At 31.0% G+C, this 22,455-nt stretch overlaps 1 protein-coding gene and 1 long non-coding RNA gene across 3 annotated transcripts in view; one reads left to right on the forward strand and one right to left on the reverse strand.

The window, feature by feature from the left end:
* onecut (homeobox protein onecut) overlaps positions 1-22,455 on the reverse strand; it is a 359,106-nt gene that overhangs the window by 17,149 nt on the left and 319,502 nt on the right. The gene's annotated exons all lie outside the window — the stretch shown is intronic.
* On the forward strand, positions 115-20,596 carry LOC118185839 (uncharacterized). The gene is made up of 3 exons (XR_015038952.1): positions 115-265; positions 19,757-19,982; positions 20,237-20,596. It is a non-coding gene; the product is annotated as an uncharacterized LOC118185839 (long non-coding RNA).

A 22,455-nucleotide genomic window follows, 5' to 3' on the forward strand; every position in this document is an offset into this window, starting at 1 on the left:
TATACAAAAGTATTTTGTACACCCTCCCCCGATTCCATATGCCAAGCGATGGCGTACACGAAACCCGGAGAAGTGCAGAGCGAAATATATTTATCATGGCAGTTGGTGCTTTGCTTTGGTCCAAAGGGAGGTTCTAAAATATTTATGCCGAAGGTGAGAACCCGTATTAGTATGCTAATGCTTGCGTGACGTCCTGAGATGCTTCCGTGCTTTCTCAAAATGTGGAAATCGCGAAAAAGATTCGGAATTGAAGACGCTAATGAAGGTAAAGTTTCCGCATGAATTTTGAAGTTCGTTTAAAATGTCGCATATGCTTAAGGATTCTTTCGATCGCACCACCACTAGTTACAAGAATTTGTTTCATTTAAAGTATTCGAGAAATTTCATTTATGAGGGTAGTTTTAAACTTCCTTACGCCGGATTTAGAATTTTTTATTATTAAAAGCTACAGTTCCTTTCTGACTTTATCCTTACTTACTGACTCCTTTTTGTTCTATGATTTTTTACGCTCGAATAAAGGAAATGGATGATAAATGATTTTTTAAGGTTATATATATATTTTTTAGATTAGTAAAAATTAAAATGTCGCACAAAATGCTATTTTACTTTTATTACACTCATTGACAAATTATTTCATATTTTTGAAGAAATAACTGACAACAAATAAATGCGTGAAAAGCTATGATAGTAAAATTTAAGGTTAAATGTTTAAGCTCTCTTGAAACTCTAATACGACTTTTGATTTAGGATTAACAAAAACTCAATGAAAAGAAATATTATTTATTTAAATTTATAAAGCCTTTTATTCCGTGATTGATCGAATAAATATTTTAAATATGAATCACAAAAATCTGATTTTTTCTAGCTTTTTAATATTATTTTTAGTTGTTCATTTTTTATACGTGCATTTTATTCCTATTCTTTTTTAATATATGGAATGTCTATGGCTCAGAAAATTCCTCTTTAAATCCCCAAAAGATTCGTAAGAGAGTATGTTTATTCATGAATTTTTAAATATCTCCAAAGGCTAATCCTTAATTTTAATAAAATTAAACGCGTTCTTCAAAATGGATATGTTAAGGACACTAGAATGTACTCCTTCTATGAACGGCAAAAGCTTCATTCTGGAAAGCTGAAAGGTACGAAATAACTTCGATTAACAGTTTCACTTTCAAGGAGAGGTAATAATAACAGTTTGAATTAGCACAAAATTGATTCCAGAGCTGCAGCAAGAACTTTTACACAGCATGTGAATCAAAACCCCCTTTAGTTGACATAATAATCTTCCAAATCTTTAGAGTCTTACACTTTAGTCCTGAATGGAAACTACCAACGTTCATGTGCAGCGAACTTTGCGAACTGATAATTATAACCCACTTCCAACTGTCAGAACAGCAGCAGGAACTTGCAGACCATGTGGATCAAACAATTTAGTTGAAATAATAATCTTCCAAATCTTTCGAGTCTTACACGTTAGCCCTTAATGGAAACTACCAACTTTCATGTGCAGCGAACTTCTGCGAACTGATAATTATAACCCACTTCCAACTAACACCACTACTTCACAAATTATTATCTCAAGGGCAGGTTCTTGAAAGCTTTATATCTTTGACGGGAGTTTTTGTCGAATGACACATTTCGAAAAGATTTCTTATAAGCATTTTTCTCTTTTTAGTATAGCAAGTAACCACACTAAAAAGAATACTTTCAAGGCTACTACAAATTAAAGTAAATATTTTATTTACACACATATGAATATATATATATATATGAGATAAAATATGAAAAAAAAACTATTAGCTTTAATTTAGAAACAGTCCTCTTAATTAATCATTTTAATTTTGCTAAGTCCCCTTTCTATCTTAAACACACTAATATATAAATCTAACGTGTGCCATGTGAAAATTAATCTCCATTACGCCATTGCGTAATAATAGCAGTGCGGATACTTTTTATCCAATCAGAGCTCAAAATTTAAACAAAGGAAACAAGCCTATAAATACCGCTGTTACTGCTTGTGCAGCCTTTTTTTCTTGTTTCACCTGCTGCTAGCTTTCCGCTTTGTCCTTTGTCTAAAAACGATGTAAGCTTTATAGAATTGTGGAATGCTCGGCAGCCACATAATAAAGACCTCCGTTCTTTGTATAAGGCAACTGCCCTTTTTGAACTGCACTAAAACATTTCATTATACATTAAAATAATTAAATACTGCATTATATATATATATATGCAAAATTTTATTTATATATGAAAAATTAACATTTTTTTATAAGATGGGAACCTTCAAAGTTTATCTTAACATATTCTATTTCTGCATGCAATTATTCATTAATTTTAACATTATTTACCATATTCTACACAAATATTTGAAAATTATTTCATTCATTTTTCATATTCACATCATTCGCAAAATAATTACAAAATTTTTAGCAACAGTTCAAAATTTTCAACGTAAATTCATAAACATATTAATTTATCATAATAATCTTTCCTAAAAATAATTTTTAAATCTTAAATTCTTTATTTAGTTTACTAAGTATTATTATTTAATATTATTATTATATGATATTAGTTACTAAGTAAAATCACTAAACCTAACCATATTTTTCATAGAACAATGTCCAATTTAGTAAGAAAAACATCAAATTATTATTATATAATATTAGTTACTGAGTAAAATTACTAAGCATAACTATATTTTTCATAGACCAATGTCCAATTTAGTAAGAAAAACATCAAATTGTGATGTAAAATGCTATTATCGAAATGCTAAAGTGAAAATAATTTTCTAGCGCACACTTCAGGCAGAATTTTCAATCCCGTATCAGTGAAAAAGAGCTTGACTAATTTATTTGCGTTAGAGTCGAATGAAGCAGTAAGTAAACACGCAAGTTAAGTGACCTTCAAAGCACTTTTAAACACATCGCTTAATCACATTATTATCAAAGGAATGTAAGTTAAAATGTTGAGAATCTGACGAAAAAAAAAATTGATGATTCACTCGATGATACTTAATTGATGAACATAATGACGACGTTGAAAATTCGAAGCAAATAATTTCGCACTACACTTCACTATTTGACCTTGACCTAATTCGAAAACATTCATTTCCCCCCCCCCTCTCTTTTTGAGTTGCAGTGTGTAAAGCTACGTTTCATTTTCATTGATTACGCTTTTGAACGTGCAGATTTCAATTGGGGTTTGTGGCAAAAGGTAACCATTCCGTCGCCTAATTAAATGTAATATAAATTCTGTATATATCTTGAGATTTAAAAAAAAGCTGCATGGACAAATGAAATAACATAACGTTGAAGAAAAGCTTTCAAATGTGGCTGTTGATTCAACACAGTTTTACATTCGTAATATAGCAGGCCTTGATACGCATAGATTCACATCATTTATGGGTGCGCTATGCACCCCCACAAGTTCTACAATTTATCCTTTTAAGCAAAGAATAAAATGGAGCAACAAACAATACGCAGCTAGTAGCAAGCGAAGCAGGGAAAAAAAAAAATGCCGCGCAAACAGTAACAGCGGTATTTATAGACTTGGTTCCATTGTTTAAATTTCAGCTGTGATTGGATAAAGCAATGCTACTCTTACGTCATTGCATAATGCGGATTAATTTTCAGATGACGCACTTTAGATTTATATATTAATATTTTAAGACAGATAGGTGGCGTAGCCAAATTAAAATGAGGAATTAAAAGAACTAAATTATAGTTTTCTTTAATATTTTATATCTCATATACATATATATATATACACATAATGAACATACATACATATATGTTCGAAGATATGAACATCAAATTCACCCATACAGGAGTTTCACGTTCTTGTACTTCCACTTGAAAAACACTCTGCTTGCAGATTTTTGACTTTAAAAGAAATGAATCATGATATTTGTATTAAAGATACTTCAGCAATTAAATATTCCAAATATTTATTGCCGTAGTTTTTAAGCAATCGTCAAAATTTTAATTTACATTCTTTTGGTCATTCAAACTGAAATGTAGATAAATTATATCAAATTTTTATTTTTTCTTTATTTCCAAAAAAATATCACTATACCAAAAGAAAAGTCATGTCTTGATTGTAAGAGGCAGCCTCGAAATGAATTTGAAGTACTGGGAGGCTAAAAGGAAAAACACCTTAAGAAATACGGAATAGTTTTTAAAATCCTGAATTCTCGTAATACGTAACAACGTCTTCTAACAACAATATAAATTTTGAAGCGGGCTTGACTGTGACGCGAATGGGAAGGTTCATAATGACGTAGCAGAAAGGCAGCGAAATGATTAAGCTAGCATTCCCGCTGATCTTACACTTTGCTGACTCGAAAGTTCCAGTGTGTCAGCTATTACGCAGACTGCTGACGTTTCACAGGGAGTCTGATTCATCGTGTGCAGTTCACATTTTATCACTCTTCATAAAAATGGCAGCAGTCATTTCCCCTTAATGTTACCATCCTTCGTCTGACTACAATAGCAAAATGTTCGCTGTGAATACCAACGGTTATTTAGCGTAGAGCGCAGAATAGATTCGAAAATGAAACAGTTGAAGGGTCTATTAAGCATTTTACAGCAAAAGCGAACGCATTTTGGTAAATGATTCTTCGATCAAGAAATTAAGATACACTAATCTAGAGTTTAAGCTGATTCGGAATCAAGAGAAGACTTTTATTTATTTTCATCTAAATTAGTCGAAAGCAGATATGATCATAATTCATTTTGCAAATCGGAATGAATAACAAACTTCATTGAGAGTTTCCTTCTCTTTAATTCCTTCTCTTTTTCACTCTTTAAAAATTGAAAATTTGTATCCCTTCGTAGTATTGAAGCAAACAGAGCGCAGAGTCGTTGAAAAAAAAAAAAAAAAAAAAGCAGGCTTATATTTTATCGATTGTTGTTGTTGTCGAGTCCATATTTCACGGAAAATTGGTTGACAGGGCTTTAAGGAGATTGGACTTCTACTTCCACCCCAATTTTGAGGGAGAGCACCCTGAAGGGTAGTCCAGGGTTTTCCCATCCCTCTCCCCTACCACAAACCACACGAGAGGGCTTTCTGCTAGCCACATATTTAGAATGCTCCCATGTCGCATACGTTAACAAACATCCATGCCTTCTCCGGGATTCGAACCCGGTCCCTTCGGAACCGCAGTATGCTTCCCTAACCCCTATAATATCTGGGCGTCATTTTATGAATTTATTCATTTATTTTAATAATAATAATTATTATTTATTTAAGGAAAACTGGTTAAATGATCGCTTGTCTTATGATCGCTTAAATAAGTTTGCAAAATTCCGAAAAAGTATCACTTAGAAAGTACAGAAAACATTAGGCTTTAAATTTCAGTTTCTATTTTAAATTTATTAACTGAAAACTGCATTCATTAATTAGTAATCAAATAGTTTCATACCTGGTTAGACACTCAATAAACAGGTAAAGGTATTTATGTAAGAAGAATGGCATTTGCCCTATAGATGAAGTTTAATTAACGAACAGCTTTCTAACCTACTTACGGTTTTCACCAGCGCCGAGCGGTAAAAATAGCTGAACACTGGTAGTTTAGCCTAGGTTTAAAGTTCTTCTAAGGGCTGGCTGTATAGAGGTTTCATAGTTTTTCATATGTGTAATGTGAATAAGAGTAATTTTTCTTTGAAAAGGTCCACCCCTCAGACACAGACCCCCCTTATGTGCTTTGCCATAACCTTAGTATTGTAGTCTAATTCATTTCTAACTTACTTTACTTTTCTTGGAGATAAAATATATAACAGTGAAGTGCCTATATGTTACTCTGTTAGAATAGAAATGCGATCCTCGTTTAATTGATTAAAACTAGGAGTGGGAAAGTTACTTAGAGTATTTTCTCATTCCTGCCTTTGGTGTACTTAGGAGTCATATTCCTACGCTTGGGAAATTCGTGGGAAAGTCATGTCACGGTTGTGCCATTTGTAATACTTGAAAGTGAGTATTAGTGGGTGTTATTGTACTGACGTATAAATATGCTTCATACAGTATAAATGAAATGTATGAAGTGACAACATTCAGAAGAATAGTTCATCTTGTAGTACAAACAGATTTTTAGCATTTTGCAACCATTTTGAGCCCAATGCGCATGAGAAAAAAAAGGGGAAAAAAAAAAAAAAAAAAAAAAAAAAACTTGTGTTCAAACTTTGCATTTTTATGCTGAATATGTCTTATATTGCATGAAATCTGTTAGAGAAATTTAAATTTAGCGCATATTTGTAAATATTTACATAATTTTATTACATTTTGTACATGTATTTCAACTGCAAATTAATAACTAATATTTCAATGTTTATTAACGAGCGGTATTTATTAATAGTTTCTGTTCTTTGATTTGTTTATATGTATATACAAATGTATATAAATGCATCGTATATATGTAAGAAAAATAAAGAATATGTAAAAGATTAAATTAGCAACGTAAATTTCCCTTCTCAATTCTAAAAATAGTAACCTCTCTCTGCACTGCGTCATTTCTAGATTAATCCACGTCATATGATTCTTAGGTAATTCTGGCGATGTAAATGGAACTAAAACTCAAGCAGCCAATAGTAATTTTGAGCAATATTAACTATCCAATCAAAATTCATTGAGAACCAAAACTAACTCAATCTGAATTAAGATTTCACTCTGAACTTAACGTACTTGCTTCCTACTCTTTGGCTTAGCTGCACTGCTGCCTGTCTGCTCCTTCTCTCTTATTGCAAATTTATGTAAAATTTAAAGGGATAGGCGCGTGTCATTACTTCTAAGTTTGATTTTATCATATATATATATATATATATATATATGAACATAGAGAACATGAGTTTAATGATCTTATATTCATTTTTTAAAAAATAATCGGAATCAAGCAAATTGAAAGTATGAACAGAAGAAAAGAAAATTTTGTGTAATAAATTAATTTATTTTTTCCTTAAGTTAACTAAAAGAGGGAAGAAAAAGGGCCCATAACAGCGTTATTTTAATATTTTGTTTTTCCAGTCAAACACTTAAATTTAAAAGGCAGATCTTACGCATAAAAATTTTCATAACTGAATAAAGACATCAACCAGTTTTAGCAAATATAAGCGTTCTAGGATTTCAAATTAAAAAAGAGCTCATATAAATGACTAATTTAAATTTATTATTTAAAAATAATTATTAAAATTAAACAAATTTCCGATTTTCAAGCATTTTGTTTTAAAGTAGTTATTAAAATAAATTTCAGATCTTTTTTTTTTTTTTTTTTTTTTTTTTACTTGGCCGAGACATTAACAACTTTAATACTGTTACATAAAGTAACTAAAAAAAGGGGGAGAGTAAGTGTTAATTAGATGTCTTTTCGCGTACTTAAAACTTCATAAGTATTTTCATTTATCCATACATATTTAAAAAAAGCGCGTTAAATTTCTCAAACTATTAAGAGAATTAATTATGTAGAACATGAGATCTTCAAAGCGTAGTTCTCGTGTGAACAATAAATGATGACAAAAACTGCCTCGTATTAACTTTTTAAATCTTACTACGTGAAAAAGTAATGAATCACGCATATTTTTCACTTAAGTAATTTTTCTTGGAAAATAACTGCTACATGGTTTGCAAATTCTTACGGAATGGAATGAACGCATTTTAAGAATTTGCAGCAATCTTGTATGTATTTTCTTTTATGGAAAGAGAAAAGCTTAAGTTAGCTATGAGCGTAAAGCTAAGGGAAAGGTGTTTAATAATTACATATTCAATTTTTTTCTTTTAAAATTTTCTAGGGCAATATTTCGCAAATTTTAAATAATGTCGCCGAACTAAAGCGAATTGGTTTTAAGTATATATATTTCAGGATGATTGCTACATATGGAAATTAAAAATACCTCACCTTATACGAAGTTTCATAGCTTTTAAATCGGATTATTCGGATAATAGCATAGAAGATTTTTACAGAAAATTAAAATGAAATTTCACAGGTAAATTTTATAGTGCACGCACACGTAAACGTCCTTCAATTCTGTGTACACAAGCACATATTAGACTGTAAAATTAGGACAGTAAAGTGCTTTTTGTTAATTTACGCATGTGAGGAAAATGTTATGAATTTGCTTGTGATAATAAATAATAACGCAAAGTAAATATCTTATGCTCTTGTGGAATATCTAAGGATTTATGAGAAACGATAACCCAATGAGCCGCCTGTTTTGCCATCAAAATTATTAAGGTATTAGTAAAACTGGTTTAGATAATAAAGGTTGATTTCACCATTGGCCATTAAAATCAAACCCGATAATTTGTAGCGATTTCAAAATAGTGTACGAAGTTGAACAGGTCAGATAAGGATTAGACAATTCAATCTTCAATTCATGTCTGCAGATCCTTTTCGAAATGGCAAACATGTGATAATATTAATCTGCATATTCTGAGCCGCCAGTCTCTTTTGTCCGATATTATTCATTGTTCTCGCTGAGATATATCACGTGACTTCCCGAGCGCAACGCCATTGACAGTTCCTTATTCTATCGTTCCCAAATCCCTCATCTCTTTTGTGCGCATTAATGACTATGCTTGAATTGGGAATAGACAGAATATTAATTTTTTTCCCTCAACCCATGGCGAAAAACAAGAATCATTTTTATCAGTAGACGGTGTTATTTTACATGCATATTTTTGGTAGCGTAATTAAAGCTTCGACTGGGAATAAAATGATCAGGGTAATCTAGTGCTCGATTAGAAGACAGAATGGGAGTACCCTTGAATTTTGTAGTTATTGTTGTTAGCTATATAAAATGAATTTTTTCAGAATGATTTGAATTTTTTGAGAGTAGAACTGCTGTAGATATTTCTGCAGAAATATTTCCTTAAACATCTTTCCTCACTCTAATAAAAAAAGCACGAAAAACTATTGAAATTTAAATGCATCTGATTCAGGCCCATTAATTACAGATTATATATATATGTGTGTGTATCATTTTCCATTTGCAAGAACTCTCTTTTTTATTTTATCTAGCTGTATATATATTGGATTCCTGGGGAAAATATGACCTTTTAAGAGCTTGACATAAAACTTTATTTTGTACAAAACCCAAAGCTTGTAATCGTGAAAACTAAGCATTACCCACATTGATGATCTTTTGCGATCAGACAGATTCCTTATTCCATATCTCTAGGCTTACGCTGCCTTAGAAACAAAACCATCTACCAAGCATTAATTCCTATGAGCCTGGTTGATGGAGACTTGGCTTTCAAGAGCGAAGTTCAGCGATCAGAAACGTAGAAGTCTGTTAATAATGTAAAGTTCGCGTTAGGCAGCGGTTACAAAAGAATTTCCCAGCTTAGCTCCAGTAGATTCTGTGGTAAGATGATCAGGCTATAAGAAAGAAATCGAAATTATCGAAATTAAAATTTGAAAAATCGAAATTATTTATTTCGATACTGCGTTTCAACAATTTTTTTAACAAGATACAGTGGTTTGTTGCCTAGCTAGAACAGCTCTTAAGCGTATGATTTAACCAAATGCTTTATGTGAATTAACCGAAAACATAGCATCATTTACGTAAGTAGATCTTTATTTCAACTGATGCATAAGCGGTTAGATCCTCATTATTGAAATTCACAGCGGGCTTTGCATTGACGTTGAAAACTTTCTTGACACCGCGTGACGATGGAATCCAGTAGGGGGAGACAGAAAAAATATATAGAAGTAAGCTATTTAGACATATGGGGAAAAAATAACGCAGCACAAAAGCAGAGGCTTCTTGCTCGCTAATTCGGTGGGCACACATCTCTTCAAAGAAAACGGCGCGAAGATGTTAAGTTATAGTAGTGCTATATTCTCTAAGATCTATATTCTCATGCACAGATGTGGGTGAAATAGGTGTAATCTAAAGGCAAACACCAGCTCAATACTGCCATCGAGGAAAGAGCATGTGCAAGGTTTCGTTTTAATTAATCAAATTATCTTATTACTTCGCTAGCTAATAGCTGTTAGTAAGCTCTAATAATATAGCTATTATTAGAGCTTACTAATAACTCTAAGCTTTGACCAGAACTCAAAATTAGTCAAAGCTTCTAGTTTTTCAGAAGGAACGTTTGGCAGCATGAGCTGACTGCTGCTTTTTCTGCTGTTGCGATTAGTTTTCTGCTAGCTGCAATTTCTTTGCGAGTGCCTAGACATGGGTGAGCCTAGTTTTAATCTTGGGATGTTGACTTTGTATTTGATTCAATTTGAACGTGTGTTATGGTTACTCCCAAGCTAGTAGTTTTGCTTTTGTTTAAACTTAAGTTTGGTTTGGTTTAGTTGATTATGGCAAAGTACACAGGGCTATCTGATTGAAGGGAGGAATGTTTTTGTGGAGGACTTTCTAAGAAAAACTGGCTCATATACACATTCCACATGGGAAAAATCACGAAAATGCCCATGCAGTTAACTCGTTCGCCTGGAATCGAACGTAGACCGGACCAGTGTTTAGCGTTTTTATTGCTCGACCGCTGGTGAGCTGAACTGAGCACGTAATAAAATTTTAAAAAAATGTGATGGAACGACTATTCAGGCTTAAGATAACCAGCCTGGCAGTGTATGTCTGATGGCACCGTAGAAATCACCTTAGACGGTCATAAGCGCACAGAGCGGAAAGAAGCAGCTTGAGAAGAATTAGTGAGTAAAAGTTTAATACTGTTTTTACTTTTAGCAATTATAATTTACGAACTGCTCATGATTTTCAAAACTTGATAAGAGAAGCAATACTGAATGACTACAGTTATCATAAATTCTGTATTTTTTTCCCCAAATGGTTTCTAACTTCCACCCCTGGTGAAATCGTGGTCAGATCAAATAGGTAAAATCAAATTTCATGAGCCATAGTTAGTACGTGAATCCTGAGTTATATAAAAATTATTGAAAGCTAAACAGCTGGCAACAGTAAATATCCTCGAAGAAGATGTCGTAGGCTTGATAGTAATCAGAGACCCAGTCCTTTACTGAAATGTCTGAATTCACTGAAAATTTTGAAAACGTCTTCTTTCCCTTCGATTTATTTTCAGTTTTTTAATTACTTTTCATTTATTTAAATTTAGTTGCACTTAATATTATTAAACCTTTTCGATATTATGAATTATTTTCGATATAGTGAAAAAACTATAGATCAATTATATATAAACGCAAGAAGATTAGTAAAAACGAAGAAATGAGCACCAATCCTTCCCACCGATTTTTATACTTCTAAATGTCCTAAAACAGCAGCTTTTAGCACTTTAAACAAAATTGCTTTTAAAAGTGCTGAATTGTTTTATTTGGTTCGAATATATGCAAAATCAATAAAAGTACAAAAATGAAATAATGATGCGAAAATGACGATGTTACGAGATTCATTACGTACTATAAAGCAAAATATAAATAAGCAGCTAAGAGCAGGAGAAAAAAGGGCCAACTTAGATTAAAATGAATCTTTAAATATCAAGGATGCTACTCCCCCCGCACACGTACAAGTAAACAACCAAGCAGTTGCATAAAATAAACTACAAACCTCACAAATATGAAAGGAAATACGAGAAATTAAAATAGTCTAGCTCTTTTTATCATACAAAAGCAGAAGCAGAACTAACGTCAATACAAACTCATTACATTTACAGCTTTTAGATCACCTAGTGCTATGCATTATTTACTTTCCCTTCATCTTCAGCAGGGCAGATTTCATAGGGAAAGTAAATCGTCGCAGTATTACTTTTCTGTTTACGGTAGTTCTGCCTTCTGCAATTCATTTTCTCTTTAAAATTATTTATGTTCATTTTTGTAGAGTATATTTATATCCGCATTTCACTCTTGTTCTCGTTTATAAAGATGTTATGTACATATATATAGATAGATAGATCGTACGCTTTACATACAGAATATTATAATTTAACACTTGGAAAAATACACTGAGAAAATACACATCTGAAAATGTACAATAGTGCACAGTGTCGCCTACCAGATAGTCCCCTTGCACATCTATACCTTGGTTTAATAGGCATTCCCATTTCTAGTAATATGCCTGAAACTTATTTTCCGGAATACTATTAATAACTTAAGTCACATCAAATGGATGTCAGTTACATTTGAAAATTTTCACAGCTTTTAATTTTGGAAATAACCAGAATTCACAGAGCACTAAACTGAAACGGCAGAAGATCTAATTGAGTAGCTGCTGTTTTAGCCAGGCACATATTCCGAAAAAAAAAAAATTACAGTTTTTCAATTAAATTTATTCTAATATTTTAAGAGTTTCTTAGGCTAACAAAGTTTGTCTTACCATGTCGTTGTCGTACAGTTTGTTAGTATTAACGCCTCCATTTTTTTTTTTTTGGTTATCTACGTCTGGAATTTATGTTTACACACCCTTTTCTGAAACTCTTATGCCGCTCAACCACAGTCAACCTTTTCTATACATCTCCTGACCTTTTCGATAGTTCTAACGCTTCATTAGCGCTATTTCAAACTTTCACACAAAGCTTGATCATAATATTGCTCTCTGAATTTCGATCGTGCAACTTCATACCGAAGTTCACACGCAGGTATCTGTTCCCTGCCCAATAACTAATAATTGAATCCGCCATCCTGGAATTTACACACATATTAACTCTGACGCTTTCAAATACAAATATTCGCATAATTTTGATATTATGACGCTACTAATGACAATCCGTGACCATTCTGAAATTTGTTTCTTGTATCAATACTATATTTGTAGTGTTTACAATAGTTTAGCATGTTTTACTAGTGAAAATAATATTTTATTTTCTCTAAAATTTTCATTTTTCATTAAACGGTTATCACATTTGATGCACTTCTTGTTTATATTTTGAATAATTTAGGTATATTCGAGCATTTTATTTTATTTCAATTTTTATTTTCGTTGCATAAGTTTTGGTAGACGCTTGCAAAAATGTAATTACTCTGTAATATATTAAATATTCAGTCTATAATATTCTAAGCGTATTTTGAAGTTAGAGAAGATGTATTTTACATTCGATAAAATATTAATTAAATAAATTTCTTGGTTTCAGTTTTTTAGAAAATAATTTAAGATGCATATTAAAGGGATAAAGAAGCTGGAAATAAGTACATGTACTAGTGCATACAGGAGAACAGATAAAAAATTCCGGTTCTTAAAAAGAATTCATATCTCTAGTTTCTAAACCTACTCAAGATGTGACATTGTTAGTGTTAGATGACATTCATTGTTTTAATTGGATATTTCTATCACGATTTCGGTTCAAACTAATGCAAATGCTATTTACATATTTTCATTATATCATCATTTCTACCTCGGGTATAGTAGCAGCTACTCCCTCTTCCTCAGACTCTATTTTAGATATGATCTGACCGCAGTGAAACAATCACACCAGAAAGAACTTTCAAGCGTTAAAAAAGTGTAAGAAACTAAATTATTTCTTTTCGTACCTATTTTATTAATATTAATATTTTTTACTTATATTTTATATTCTAACTGTATTTTGTTTAGGTGTTTGAAAGAAAAAGAAGCTTTTTAAAATGGTGCGCATATCTTAATAATATTTTGCAGCAAATTTCATTAGCAAATCTAAACGTTCATGTAATCACGGTTCAAGAAATATTACTTTAAATCGAAACAGTGCGTAATTAAAAAGCAAAGACCATCTACTTCAGGTTTTCAAGCTTTAAACTTTATTTCAATTCCATCATCCATTTAACTAGTGTTGCTAGAACCAAAAACATGCATCATGAAGCATTTATGCCCTCTATAGTGGATTAAAATTAATTTTCAGGAGAAATTTCTAACCTTCATAACACTTTTCATATAATAACTAAGCTGTTTTTAGATATTTTGGACCTTTGCAACAGAAATTTTTCTTTAGAATAATTATTTACTTAATTGTGCATCAAAATTAATACCTAAATGTAGTTATAAAATTCCATAACAGCATATGAACTAGAACCAGAGAGTTCTTTTTGGTAAATTTTTAAAATTTATTTTGTTTGTAAAAATTTATTTTATTAGCTGACACTAGACGGTATTATTTTTATTTAAAAAGCGAAGCTAAACACTTGTATGCTTTCTATTTAATAACTAAATAAACAATGTTTGGTTCGCAAATTTTCGGAACGTTACTTTTTTAGTTTACATTAAAAACAAAAGTTTTTATTTTTGGATTGATCCGATCATTTAGCACTGCAAGGATACCAACTTAGATACCTTTAAAGTGTTAAACCTAGAATATGAATCATCAGCTATCAAGTATTTTGACTTTCTTTCCCCACCCTGCAGAAGCAGGTACAAGCACATGTAAAGTATGGTGGACACCAGCGATGTACCATGGGTCAACTGGTAATGCCTTCCCATGCTAACTAAAGCTAAAATAGATTGTAAGCTTTATTTAGTTTATAAAGAAAGGTTGAGGAGATGAGCATTTGAAGCTTTCCAAAAGATCTAGAGTTTACATACTATGGTACATCGTGCAATCCCACCTTACACCCCGCACCCAATATTTATTAAAAATAATTCTTTAGGACATAAAGAAATTACAATATAATTTGAATACAATTTAAAATTTATGAATTAAATTGAGAATATTTGTTATGATGTAACAAAAATAACAGATAAACATAATGAGATAAATACAATAAGTACTAGAAACACAATATTATAATCAACTGTACTAATAATGCTAAAAATTCGTTTCAAAATAGCATCAACAAACACTGTGGGTGAGAAACTGAGAGCTCAGGGATTTGGGAATGCAAACATTGGAATTACAGCAAATCATATTGACAAGAAAGCAACATAGTTAAAAAAGTGCACTTATGCTGCAGTAGAATACAGCAGTTTATAAAGTTCAGAAGTGGAATCTTTTTGGACATATTCACAGGATATACAAGTTCATTAAATTTATGTAGAATGAGGAATTTACACTTGGACAAAGATCTAGGGCATAAGAAGACAATCGTTGCATAATTTTCTTTTAACTTAGGATACTGATGTTTATCTTTAATGTTCCTTTGGAATGCCGGGAGATCAGTTTATTGGGGTTTTAAGTGGTCATGCTTAGTTAAGGGGCATGAGAAAGTGTAATGATCGGGAGTTCCCTGTTTCGCACATATATAGATGTCTGGAGGTTTTTGGCTATATTCTGAGTTATTTGAAAACTTTACCATTATGTTTTAGTCAATTCAGTTTTCCATTTTAATTTGGTGGCGTACAAAACAGCTCTTAATACAGATTCGAATAAATTACTATGGCATAACAGATGTGTAAGGAAATTAACTGGTACCTTTTTAAGATAAATAAAAAGCTTTTGATGATTTAACCGTTAAGTTCACTAATTGCATGATATGTATAGTGTTGATATTGACATCAGTATACAGAATGTTATTAATATTGAACAAAACAAGATGTTAAATGTGGAATTGTACACTATCAATGATCAAAAGACTATCTTCATCATTAAAAAGACTATTATTAAAATTAAATTGCTACTTTTCTTAAGATAAATAAAAAAATTTTGATGTTTAACCATTAAATTTACTAATTGTATGGTACGTATAGTGTTGATGTTGATATCATTATGAAGAATTTTATCAATACTTATCAAACCAAGATGTTAAATATGGAATTGTACACTAACAATGATCAAAAGACTCTCTTTATTAGTCAATTTATGAAGCTTATTTTATGATAGTAGTAGATGTAATCACAAATGTGCACTTTTGCATGAAATTACTCACGTTTTGCTAATTGTTATTTTCGGTCGGTAAAGTGCAAGAACCATAAAATAAGATTCTACTCAATAATGTGATGTTTATTAATGTTCTTTCTGAATATTTCGAAGACACTTTTATTTCATTGCAGTTTACTGGAAACTTCTGTCAACGATATGATTGTTATAGCGTGATAACATAGGAATTAGGAACTCCACTAGGAATGCAAACCACTTAAGAAATCTACGGTGTTTAGAAAAATCCGATTAAAATAATGGCAATATTTTATACCTGCTCCACTTCAGAAAAGAAGAGATGCAAATGCAAACACAGAAGAGAAGTTTAATTTTCGTTTCATACGCAGAACGGATGTCCCGAGCTGGAAATTTTAATTAAATTACAGTTATACAATGCATGTCAAAACTTTATAAAAAATAACATTTTCCTTTCCTTGGAAGTAATGTTTGTTTCGGAACAAAGCCTTGCTTAAAACGCTCTCCTTATCAAATCTTGCAAAAGAACGTTCTAGTTATTTTGTGATTAATTCTCAAACGCCCACAAACAGTTCCAAGAAATGGGAAAAAGCACAGAAAATCGGGAGCATTTGGCTTCGCTCCAGAATTCTTTCCCCTTCCATATGTCTTTCACTGGGTATTTTATTTCAAATACCGTGACATTTAACTTTTCATTTTGTAAAGTTAGATTATTAACGCTATACATGCCTGTACAGCGAGTTGAATAAAGTGCTTAGAAGAAAACGCATTATCAGTGAATTCTGTTAACTCATTCAGCAGATAATTGTGCAGTTTTATTGATATCATAAAAAGTACATTGGAACTAAGATTCATTAATAGATAAAGATGCATTTGAGTTAAGTAGAACAAAGTTCTTACACCTGACCCTTTTAATACTATCGCCTATATTTACGGTACCTTGACGAATTGCAAATTTTTATTCAAGCCACTTGCTAGGCATTTAATGCTCTTAACAATTTGGAGAAAAAGATTGAATAAGATATCATGAAATCGCTTAGAAATGTATTCATATTTTAGATTTTATTGGCATTTTAGTTGTGTTTTCAGACTGCTTCTCAGCAGCTTTTCTAAGGTATAACTGAAAGAAAATTCTTCAGCCCTTTCCCCATTTTTAAGGAATTTATAAGTGAAATTTCCTAGAATGCTTTGCTCCTAAGTGGTGCATTGTAATTATTGATAAGATATGCCTAAAAGAAAGAGAAAAACTGGCAGAATTTGCTAAGAAAAATCTGAATTAGGGAATATATTTTTGGAGGTTAGGGTCAAGAAATAATAAGAAGAGAAAATTAATTGTCTTTGTTGAAATAATTATTACTAAACAAACAGACTAATATCTTATTTCTCATTTTTCAGTGATACGAGACGAAACATATTATAAGAAAATAAATTAAATAACTATATTGTGCATATGAATTCGTTAGGAGAAAGGATTTCTTGGCAGTGCATACAAAAAATTAATATTATTTAACCAAACAGTTTTGAGATAAAATAAAGTACATTAAAGGAAATACGATAATGGTAACATTGTCTATCTTATAACAAATACAAAACTCTTTGTTTTATGATAATTGCTGCAATTCTGATTCTACAGAACTAACACAATGAGACAATGAAGATGTATTAATTTATATTTATTTATTGATTTACGTATTTTTCTGAAACACTGAAGTTATAGCTTAGTTATTATAATATAAATAAATGAAATATATTTTAAAATAATTTTTTTAATTATTTCGGTAGAAAGAAGAAGCACTAAATCAAATAGCCTATGATAATAATGATAGAAAGTTAATGAACAGCAGTTATAAAGATAAAATAATTGGAAACTATTTTTAGTTTTGGATTTGAAGCGGACACAAAATTTTGAATAGAAGTTCTCCGATTTATTCGAGTATAAATCTACACAGAAATTATAATGTACTACCATTATAACGTAGAATATTCAGAAAAAGAGACAATGGACTACTTTTTTAATATTGAACTTAAAAGTTTCAGCACTGTATGCTGTGCAAATGCGGACTAAAAATGTAAAAAAATAAAATATGTAAAATAAGTGAATAAATGCAAACACATATACCATACTTTATATGGCTCTCGTAGAGCAAAACATTTAATTGCTAAAACAATTATTAAGCTTGAATAAGATTATTCACATGCTTTTAACAATATAAATGCAAGAAAGTTGCGTAATTTTACGGACATCATATGTCTGTGAAAAATTCACAGATATATGATTAATTATTTGTCAATTACAAATTTAACATCCCGTTTTCATAATGTTTTACCAAATAATAGGTTCTTGTTTACTTAACTGCTCGAATTTAGTGTACGAACAGAATTTTTTCTTAGTTCCTACTTAAATTTGGCTGAAATACTTAAAATTTCGAACAAGTATTTGGTATTTACGTATTAGCGTAACTACCTTGGCGCAGTTTGGCGGTTTCTACAGTGGAAAAAGGTGATTCGGTGAATTTAACTTAAAACTTATAAACTGTGAATTAAGCAAGATTAATTTAGGTCAAATAGATGTTCATCACTTGAAAAACTAAGATAATCGTATGAATTATCTTAGATGCTTCGAATATGACTTATTAAGGAGTTTTAAAGCTTTTAAATTTCGTAGAAATAAGGCTACTACCCTGTTTTAGCAAAGACTACAGAGTGAAACACTTTCATTTAAAAACATTTAAAATATCTTATTTTAAACAAACCTTATAGCTTCTGAAACTATTTCTGCATTTGTGTAATTAATGTTTAATATTAATTAGAGTATTAAAAGACAGTTTATTCCACTAAAATTCAACTGCAAGCGTGTACATTGCAGAAAACATTTTCTTCCTTGAACTCAAAAGAAGACATTAATTAAAGGATTTACTTTTGTCAAAGAAATTTGTTTTAAACAGCGTGTATTAAAATTTAATGTTGTAATACCAAAAATTATTAAAGCTTTGAAAAGCTTCAGAGGAGCATTATTAAAGCTTTTCACTCTATAATTTGACAGTACATGTAAAAGAAAAACATTTTAGATAGCAATAAACGTTAATTAAACATTGTGCTTGACATCTGAGACCCTCTGACATTTAGAGAAATCGAAGAAATGCAGTTAAGACTCGTATACTTAAATATATCGCAGGTTCCCCAAAAGTGATTTTAATTTCAGTTTTCAGGCTTTATAGTAGTTTCGGTTGTGTATATTAAACTGTAGATTATTGAAGATATTGAGAAATTTACTTAATTACTTTGAAAAAAACATTTCTAGCACTAAAAATACAATTCATAACTTGCAACTGTGAATCAGACCCATTTTTAAACAAAACTTTATGACATTTGCTTGATCGCTTCTTGATTTAGTTCTGAGAAATTATTAAATGAAAGTCAATTGCATTGTACAAAATTTTACTTATCACATTTATAAGAATAAGCTACTCAGCCATACACTTATCATTGTAATGAAGTACTGAAAACATTTTAACCGAAGAGACGAGCTTATAAACTCCATTCCTTAAAAAACATAAATTAATAAAGAAATAAAAATGTTCCTGTCATAATTTCAGCTTTGAAACTAATCACAAATCTATACAACGTGGAATGAGAGATAGTAAAAATAAATAGGAAAATAATATATATACAATTAATATAAATACAGTAAAGCAGAAAATTTGCAGAACTGAATAGCACAGAATTTGAAGAAAGAAGATATGCGAGGACGAGTTTCGTTGATTCATGTAATCAATTTAGTACTAACACATACCTGGAATCTGGGATCTCAGGAAGAAATCTTATGTGACAGCGAATTTTATTTTTAACCTAGGTTTTTGTCATAATCACAAAATCAAACTTAAGTTCTGGGATTTTACTGCTTTCGGGGATATGTTCAAGCATCGTATGTGGAATAACTTTATACTAGTTATTCTTATAATATTTTGTCTTTTGTATTACACATGTATAACCAGATATGGGAAGGAAGTTTATTATTCTATAATTTTTATAAAAATATATTATCTTTCAGGCATAAATCAAAGTATGATTTGAAACGTGCGCGAACATCTAACTGTTAAAAAGTTGCCGAAGATTCCGAATATTTCGGGAATTTATTCAAGTAAGATAAAATGTAGAGTGGTTGCAAAAGACATCCATTCATCTCCGGAATGGCAAGAAAAATCGTGTTCTCTGGCAAGCAGCACTCGAGCAGTCTTCAGTTGCTCTTAACGAAGTATCATTACAATGAAAAATAGGTATATTTTATTTTTAATATTTTTGAGCTTATATTTGCTCGCAACATCTTGCTCATATGATAGCTAAAGATCAGGTCAAAACTACATTATTATTTATTATTGAGACTTTAATTTATACATAAATGGTTGTAAAATATTTTATAACTAAATTGAAATTTTACATTTCAAGGCTATTCTAGTATTAGGTATGTATTTTATGTTATATATCTAAATATACGTTCTGGTATCTAAATATACGTTCTGATATATTTCAGGAAGAGACAGACGAAAGTTTAGAGCTAGTAGCTTGGAGTCGGATGAAAGATAACTTGATCTACGTTCTTTGGGAACAGATGTCCGATTCTCAAAGATTTTGAAATCGTAAGGAATGGGAGAAAGAAAGAAAAAAAAGTTATCAGTGTTGCCATAAGAAAAATAATGTGCGCCACAAAAATTTGTTTACTGAATAGATTTTCATTACTATTACTACCCTAACTTCAGTTAATTTATCATAATATACTCAAATTCAATAAAGTTAATTTCCAGCCATTTTCTCAAAAATGTTGAAGTTGCATGGTATGTTGCTAATTTTCTGTCATTGTTTTTTCTCATTATGCTTTGCCTTATGTCTATACTTACCTATAAATAGCTGAAAGAGTGTTTTGTGAATTTAAAACTTATTTAGATAATTGCAGTTACTGAAGGTTTAACATTCATATCGATAAGACTTTTTTCCTTTCACTGGAGTCAAGTCTGGTCGGCCTTCCTGATTGCGGCATGAGAATAAATTGGGTATGTAAGCCCCACACCTCAGAAACCTGTGAGTTTATCTAGATAACAAGTTAAATTTGCTCATAACATTGAGTATGTCACCCCTCCCCAAATCCAGTATATTAATTGTATTATAAAAATAATTTCTCTGCAAATGTTTTAGTGATTAAAATTTTCGCTCTCAGAAGTACATTTATATAGGACATTAGTTCTGTTATTATGTACGAGGTAGGCGCCTGAGGCACAAGGTAAGAAAAGTTGAAAACAACACGAAAGCAATTAGACACCACGCAGAAAAGCTACACGCTGGAGATTGCAGGATGCTTTTGGATGTATCGACGAAGGAGACTTATAACTTGAATAGGTAGCATCCATTTTGATACATATTTGCTTTTGCGATAAATTTTCTTCACAAGTAGGAAATATTGAAGCCACAGACAGCAATGAACACAATGAATGTAATAATGTTTTTCATGCTTTCTACGTAAACTTGATTCATCTTTCCTTGATTATATTCAGTGAAACTGTGAAACACTTTCAGTGAAAACTGTCTTTTTCCCTAATTTTCTAGCTATCTAGCCATCTAGCTAGGCTTTCTTTAGCTTTCATGAAATTGGTCTACTTTTGCATAAGATCGTGAAACCTTTAGCTCAAAATGGGAAGACACAACTCTATATTTCATTAGTTACCATTATTTTGAACCTAACATACATTATCTTTAATTTAAGTATAACTATGTACTTATCTATAATGTAAGTATGACTACACGCTGTTACATATGTAGATAAAACCCTACTACACTAGAAGGATTTTGTATTTCATGTAATATGCCTCGTAACTACGCTTGCCACTTAGCTGTTAAGCGAAACCACTTTCCTATGTTTCATCTGCGTTAGAAAGATTTATAGTTGTATCATCAAAGTTCTGTACAGCTGGAGTTAACTTACCTTTCTACAGAGATAAGTCAGTACAAGCAGTGGAAGGCTTAAGGAATAATATTATACTCTAACTGTAAAACAAAAAAAAAAATATTTTCACTGTTTTTCCATACGTAATCAATTTTATTTAATTTCCACCAGATGCTAAGCATTTAATGTTAGAAAAAAAGTTATTAGCCTGGATTTTACAATTTAAAAAACAATAGAAACTAAATGAAAGCTAAGTCACAGTAGCATAAATGCGATTAACGTAATTTAACTATCAATATAAAAATTCGGGGAAGCTTTTTTGTTTGGCTCTTTCTCTATCTTAACTAAATGTAACTTAATTTTAAAACATTTACCTCACCCAAAGTAATACATGGCTAATTTTGCAATGCGTGTAATCTAAATCCAGTCATATTGGCGAAAGGAAGAATTAACTGACTGTCTTCAAGTGAAAGAAAGCCAATCAGATTAATTTCATTTCGCTATAATTTCTATAAAATTAAATTACTGATTTTCGTGCCTTTAAACTGAAAGAATGAAACTAAATGGGGAAAGCAGGCAGGTTAGCAGAAATAAAAGGTTCGTATTTTAATTAATTAATTATCATTTTAAGGAATAAGGTTTGAAACTCAATGTAATTGGATTGAAATGTACATAAATAGTATGCAACAAACGTTTTCAGTGCATTATGAGTTAAGTGTTTTCTTTCCCATTTGATGAGGAATAAAATTTCAGTAGTTCCAACAAGCAGAGTTCCAACTATTTGACACAAGCGGGACTGAACGATTATCAGATAA

Source organism: Stegodyphus dumicola, chromosome X2 (assembly GCF_044657685.1).
Source record: "Stegodyphus dumicola isolate Sdum_Otavi_A_Nest chromosome X2, ASM4465768v1".
In the NCBI taxonomy this organism is placed as follows: Eukaryota; Metazoa; Arthropoda; class Arachnida; order Araneae; family Eresidae; genus Stegodyphus; species Stegodyphus dumicola.